Below are 7,750 nucleotides of genomic sequence, written 5' to 3' on the forward strand. Positions count from 1 at the left end.
GAAAGGAAAGAGCTGACAAGCTAATCATAGATTGGAATAAGAACTATTGTAAACATTTTAATATGATGATGTTTAAAGCAGTGCATGGCATTTGGAAGTGAGCACTCTTAAAGTGTTCAACTGCTGGCATGTCCTTGCGAAAGGCTGAATGGAATTGAAAAGCTGAATGGAATTGACCGGACAATAAGGATATTCCTTTAGATGATCTGTCCACTGTGCCCCCAGTAGTATTTCAGGTGCTTCTCAGGTAAGTGAGAGGATTACAGGTGGACCAAGGAAGCATTTCAAAGCTGTAGAAAGTAAAGACACTCACTGTAGTTCTTTTCTCTCTCCTCGCCCAGTTGTTGAACATTTCTGATAAGATGCTTTTGCTTTAAAAAAACCTTCAGAAGCATTTTATACGTTTAATTCACATGCACAATTAGGTGAATTAAAGGAGATTATCCTTGATAATATGGGTGGGCCTCATCCAATCATCTGAAACCATAAGAGCAAAACACAGGTCACATATTTAATATACTAAAAGCTATTGAATCACATGCTCTAAAATGGCTTATCTTATATTATATGCAGTTAGCTTTGCGTAAAAATAGACCCTGTATATGATACAGGAATAACCAAGAATAATGAAATACAATGGAATTTCCTGAGATATTCTAACTATATCAGGTATCTATTAGATTTAGTGCATTAAGGCAGTTGAGAAAATGATGGATATTTTAATATTTTAGTAACAATTTTATATGGAAAAATTAGTTCCATATTTACTTATCTATATGAGTTTTAGGTAGATTAGGTTAAATACAAATATAAAAATTAACATAAAAGAATTAGAACAAAATACACTTAAAATGTAATTGAGTACTTACATTTGATCAAACATAAACGGGAAGAATTATTTTTGTTACATAATCAGCTCCAATGGCAAAGCCCTCCGGAAGTCTATGATTAGGTGCAAATCATCAACTTTTCTCATCAATGAACAGTGTTGATAAATGCATACAAATCATGCTGAATGTTGTCTCTGACCCGTGGTAAAAAAGAAACACTTAATCAGTTTATTCCATGATTTAAGTAGCAATTGGTGCCATGCAGATGTGTTTCTTACTTTAGCAAGAAGCTCAGGCTAATTTCAACCCTGTAATGATTAAGCTTCACACAAACACTCCGTTTTGTGACCTTTACTTGTGGACTATAATTATACATAATATTAATATTCATTGTGATATATTTATATATGCACATAACATAATTTGATCAATCTCATTCCCCAGGAACTCCTCTCTCTCGCCCCTTCTCCCTCCACTCCTGATTCTCTTCCTCTACTGGTCTCCCTTCTACTTTTGTGGGATTCCTGTTTTTTTCTTTCCTCTTTAGTTTCTGCATATGAGAGAAAACATCTGACCCTTGGTTTGCTGTGTCTGGCTTTTTTTTTTTTTTTTTCAGTTAAGGAATAGGATTACAGGTGGACTGAAGAAGCAGTTCAAAGCTGTAGAAAGTGAATGCACTCATTGTATGTAGGTTTTCTCTCTCTCCTTCTTGCTCAGTTGTTGAACATTTCTGATAAGATACTTTTGCAAAAAGCATGATGTTCTCCAGTTCCAATTCACTTACCACAAAATTACATAATTTATTTCTTCTCATGGCTGGGTAAAACCCCATTGTGTATGTACACCACATTTGCTTCATCCATTTGTCTATCCAACTTAGGCTGGTTCCATAACTTGGCTGTTGTGCATTGTGCTGCTGTAAACATTGGTATACATATATTACTACAGTATACTGACTTTAGTTCTTTTGGGTAAATACCAAGAAGTGGAGCAGCTGGATCACATGGTGATTCCATTCCTTGTCTTTTGATGAAACTCCATACTGATTTCCATAGTGGTTATATCAATTTACCACCCTACCAACAATGTAAAATTGTACTCCTCACCACATTCTCACCAGCATTAATTATTATTTGTATTCTTTTTTTTAAACAAATCAATCAAAATAGTTTATTCACAGGAACAGTGAAAAAGGCTCAGTATCAGTAGGCAAAATATGTCACAAAGTCTTTGTTTATGAATTATAGCTGGAATTGCTCTGGGAATGCCCTCAGCATAGGCTCCATGAGGTGAGTGCCCAGGGATGCAAGATTTTAACTGTGAATGTCTCTTCTAGGGGAAGGCGGGCTTCCGTTTCATCATTAGCAACACGAGCCTTTAACCTTCATGTTGCATGGCTTTCCTAATCTATATTAACTTCTTGAAAGATCTGAATCTGAAAGCAAAAAGCCCACACCAATGATTACATAAGACAGAGGGTGGCAGTTGTGACTGTTTAACTTTTCTTAGCTCCTTAAGACCTCTATTATGTAAATCAAGACACTCTAATTTTCAAGCCCCCCCCAACTAAAATGAGGATGATGATGAGGATGATGATGATAGCAGCAGTTGATTCCTTCAGGCCTCCTGCTGCTGATTTTTAACTTCCTGGTATTCTGTCCTCCAATCCCTCACACAAATCTTTATGGCTCTCTAGTTGGCTCCTATTTTTCACAGAGCTCCAAAAGTTTGAAAATTAAGATCCCATAAATGTAGGAGTCTTCACAGAACACAGCCACATAAAAGATTACTGAAAGAACACACTCACTGCAGGCCACATTCCAGTAGGTGACACTCAGAAGCAAATGGATTTAGGTAACCAGAGCTACTGATGTTAAGTCCCAAGTTCTCCTGCTCCAGCAGGTTGACCTTTAAGGGCTGCATCAGGTCTCAGAAATAGAAGGTTCCAGCCTCAAGCTGCTTGTTGCTTGGGAGGGAGAGTGGGCCACATTACCCAAATGTTAAGGGCTGCACACTTTTCTGCTGCTCTTTGTTCAGCTGTCGGGCCTGATTTTTTAGCATCTCTGCCTTGGCCTCATCCTTATCAACCATCCCCCATTCTATACATGTGGCTAGCATTGACACAGGCCCAACCATGGCCCAGGTCACAGGCTTTTACCAAGTATTCACATGCCAGGCCCATATCCTTGGGAACGCCAGGGGCAGCCTACAGAAACATGGCACTAAGCTTGAAGCAACTGGAGGCATAGTTGCCATTACAGGCCCTTGTGTAGTAGTCCCTGGCCTTTCCCAGGTCAGGCTGGCCATCTTCATTGACCTGGCCATCATGTGCCAGGAGACCGACATTGTGACATGCTTCCACAGACTTCTTTCCAGGCTTGTCACATGCCATCAAAAAGCAGCTCGAGGCAGCTTTCAGGTCCTGAGCTCATCCACATTTTCCAGTCACATAATAGGCCTCCAGTTTGTAGCAGCTATCACTGTGCTTGTTCTCTTCACAGTTGAACTTCAACATCTTGGCAACCTCATAAAAATTTTTCTGGATCCCTTCTAAATAGTCCACCAGTCGATAGCAACTTTCCGGGTCTTTCTCGTGATAGCACTGGTAGTTGCACTCCACCTCCATGTTCTCCAAAAATGACTTCACCTGCTCCGCATCTTGGAAGTGCACCAGCCCCGCCATGACTCCCTATTATTTGTATTCTTGATGATTGCCATTCTAACTGGACTTAAATGAAATTTAGAGTAATTTTGATTTGCATCTCCCTAATTTGTAAGGATGTTGAATAGTTCATATATTTGTCTGCCACCTGTCTTCCTTTTTATCCATCCCTCCTTCCCTCCCACCGACCTACCTACCTTCCTTCCTTCCTTCCTTCCTCCCTTCCTTCCATCTTCCTTCCTTCCTTCTTCTTCTTCTTCTTCTTCTTTTTTATTTTGATGCTGAGGATTGAACCCCAGGGCCCTCAACCACTGAGCCACATCCCCAATCCTTTTGTATTTTATTTGGGGACAGGGTCTCACCAAGTTTCTTAGGGCCTTGCTAAGTTGTTGACTCTGCCTTCGAACTCACAATCTGCCTGCCTCAGTCTCCTGTGCTGCTGGGATTATAGGTGTATGCCACCATGCTCACCATTTGTATTTCTTTTGAGTAATGTCTGTTTACCTCATTGACCATTTATGATTGGGTGGTTTTTTGGTGCAAACTTTTTTTTGTTGTTGTTATTCACATATTCTGGATATTAATCCTCTATCAGAAGACAGACTGGCTAAAATTTTTTCCCCATTCTGTAAACTTTTAATTATTTCATGCTTTTAATTATTTCCTTAACTAGGCAGATGCCATCCCACTTATTGATTTTTGGTTTTATTTCTTGAGTTTCAGGAGTCTTGTTACAGAAGACGATGCCTGTACATATATGCCAGAGCCTTGGCCCTGTGTTTTGTTTTATAGGTTGCAGAGTTTCTGTTCTAATTCCTAGGCCTTTGATCCACTTTGAATTGACTTTTGGGTGGGGTGAGAGATTGGGATCCAGTTTCATTCTTCTACATATGGATATCCAGTTTTCCTAGCACCATTTATTAAAAAGACTATTTTTTCTACAGTGTATGTTTTGGGCACTTTTGTCAATGATTATCTTCTTAGTTAGAATTATTCCTAGGTACTTTATTGGCAGTGGGGTGCTATTGTGAAAGATACTGTTTTCCTGATTCTTTTTCAGTGGGTTCATTATTGGAGTACAGAAAAACTATTGATTTTTTTTTTTGTTGTTGTTGATCTTGTATTCTTCTACTTTGCTGAATTTGTCCATAAGCTCTAGAAATCCTCTGGTGGGATTTTTTTGGGTCCTCTAAGTATATGATCATGTCCTTGCAAACAGTTAATTTGACTTCTTCTTTTCCTATTATATCCCTTTAGTTTCCTTCTCTTGACTAAGTGCTCTGACTAGAATTTCAAGTACTATATTGAATAGGAGCAATGAGAGAGAACACCCTTGTCTTCTTCCTAATTTTAGAGGAAATGTCTATAGTTTTTCCTTTTCAGGCTTTTGTCATATATAGCCTTTATGATGTTGAGGTAAGATCGTCCTACCCTTAGATTCTTAGTGTTTTTAACATGAATGAGTGCTGACTTTTGTGAAAGACTGTTTCTGCATCTATTAAGTACATCATGTGATTTTATTTTCTTAATTTTGTTTATGTGATGAATTACATTTATTAAATTACATTTATTGATTATTGTGATACATGTATGTTGAACCAACCTTGCATCTATGCAATGAAACCAGCTTGATCATGGTGTATAGTCTTCTTAATGTGTTTTTGAATGTGGGCTGCTCATAATTTATCTAGAATTTTTGCATCTATGTTCATCAGGGATATTGGTCTGTAGTTTTCTTAATGTGTTCTTATCTGCTTTTGGTACCAGTGTGATACTGGTTTCATAGCATGAATTTGGGAGTGTTCCCCCCTTTAAATTACACAGAGTAATTTGAGGGTGATTGGCATTAATTATTCCTTTATGATCTAGTAGAATTCAGCTGAAAATACATCCAGCTGGTCTTGAGCTTTTCATTGTGGAAGACTTTTTAATGATACTTCAGTCTTGTTACTTGTTATTGATCTTTATATGTTTTCTGTGTCCTCTTTGTTCAATTTGGGTAGGTCATATGGAACATACTCCTTTTAAAAAGCATCTATTAACAATGTATGCACACATATTAAAATTCTTAAAAATTTAATGTCACTAAGAATAGTCTTTTTTTGCAAGTACTCTTTTCTGGGTAATGGTGGATTGGGCAACTAGGAAGAATCATGGAGATGCATTAAAGAAACTTCCTAAGGTGAAGTTTAGGGAGAAAAGAAGTGTGCTGTGGAACTCTCTTGGATCTGTTTTCATTTATGGAAGGTCTGATTTGTCCTGACTTGTTTGTCTTCTTTGTGGAACTAAAGAAGAATTACAGTATAGGATTCTTTTTATTATGAACCTAGACAGAATAATATATAATAATATGCAAATGAGGATATTAATACAAATTGATATGCAAATGTATAATAAGGATTCCCTGTAGTTTTGATAAGTTCATAATATGAGAGTTTCATGCCATTGGGAAGTAGAAGACTTGATACTATTACAGGTTAAACTTACAAATATGTAAAAATCTATTAATAATATAATTATTATTACTTTGAAAGACTTTTGTATATCTGCCCTTCATGTGTAGGAGGACATAAAAGAAACAAGTATTAAACAGCCAACTAGAAAAAAGAAAGATGGAAAGAAAACCACTTTATTTACAAAAAAAAAAAAGTAATAAGGATGTGTTAATATTTTATTCTCCCTCTGAAGTGAGGTTGCTAGGAAATATTGGACCAATATTTAATTTACAGAAATTTAAAAGAGAAAGATATATCAGTCAAAGTGCAGATAATGTACCCCCAAAACATGTTTCTTGGAAAGAAATACTTCAAGGCATGCACAAGTCATTAGAGAAGTAAAGGTTTATAACACAAACCTGAGGAATTTGTGCTATTAAAAGAATGCAATAAGCTTAGACAACATTTCAATCCAAAATATTGCCAATAATTATTTTAAATATTGCTAGAAACACTGTAATTATCAAACATCTTCTTAAATGAAAACACATATGATAGCAAAAAATAATAATTCAGTTTAAATAATATATGCTAAATTTCTTAGATTGTATTTACAAATACAAATAAAAGAAGGAGAAGAAAAACTAAATAAATTCCCATTTTCATGAAGTGAGATAAGGCATCCTCGACTTTGATAATCGAGAAATTACAATAATTTTAATTTTTAATTTTAGTGTAATTAGCAACATATTCTAAAGCAGGACACATATCATGTAAATCATTGGAGTAGATTCAACTAAGAACATATAATCTATAAAGAAACAAGATATTAGAGTACTTTTTGAAAAAGGAAATTTGAAATGAAAATAGTTATGTCCATTATAAAAGTAGAACTAAATAGGTTAATTTCCCCTATTGCTCAGCAATGTTTTCAATAGTGATTTAAAAAGAATAATTTGACAATTTGCTTTTTGAAAAAGGTAACCTAAATTAATGACACAGGTGATCAAAATACGAAGGAATGATGAAGGTTATAAGGCAAGTAGAAAGAAAAAGCAAAAGAAACATTAACTTTCAAACAAAGGATAATTCAAGACTAATCATTAATCCAGGTAATGTATCAGTAAGTATGGATCACAATTACAGTATTAGTCATGGATCATTTTAACAGAATACATAAACCTGAAATAACTAGATAGAAATAATAGTTGTGGAGGGCTGGGGAGCCTGCGGAGGCTGCTTCTTGGAGTCTGCTCTTATCAGAGCATACACCAAGCACCAAGCGGCCGAGTTCCGGCTCCCGGAACTGCCCTGGCCCAGGGCTAGGAGCCCGCGGAAACTGCTTCTAGGTCCGGGTCCTGCTGAGGGCCGGTCAGGACTCACCCGTTGCTTTGGTTGCCCGGCAAGGGGAACGAAATGCTGCCATTTGCATAGGATACCAACATGGCAGAGATCTGATGTCATCAGAAAGCGGTGGAGGAGAGAACTTCATCAATACCAGCGGCGACAGAAACAGTTGGTCTCCTGGTGGGGGGGCTGAGGCACAGACACCCGAGTCTCTCTCGATTTGTCGTCGAGCCAGAGGGGAGGAGCCGGGCCGCTGCCAGCGCCCTGAGCAGGCCCAGCGGCTCGCCAGCGTGGTGACCGCGTGACCCCAATTGGAGAGGGGGCGGAGCGGAGCCGCCACCCGCGCCCGCAAGGTGGGCAGATCCGCGACCCAGTGGTACACGGGCGTGGTAGGAAGGGCAGGGCAGAGCCGCCGCCAGCACTTGCAAGGTAAGCAGACCTGTGACAGACTGGCGGGTCAGGCCCAGCGGCCTGCC

General features: G+C 38.1%; 1 pseudogene; it reads right to left on the reverse strand.

Moving 5' to 3' along the window:
- Positions 1-2,819: 2,819 nt before the first annotated feature.
- On the reverse strand, positions 2,820-3,513 carry LOC114092530 (cytochrome c oxidase assembly factor 7 pseudogene; annotated as a pseudogene).
- Positions 3,514-7,750: the final 4,237 nt, after the last annotated feature.

The sequence above is a fragment of the Marmota flaviventris genome, chromosome 10 (assembly GCF_047511675.1).
Source record: "Marmota flaviventris isolate mMarFla1 chromosome 10, mMarFla1.hap1, whole genome shotgun sequence".
Lineage (NCBI taxonomy): Eukaryota > Metazoa > Chordata > Mammalia > Rodentia > Sciuridae > Marmota > Marmota flaviventris.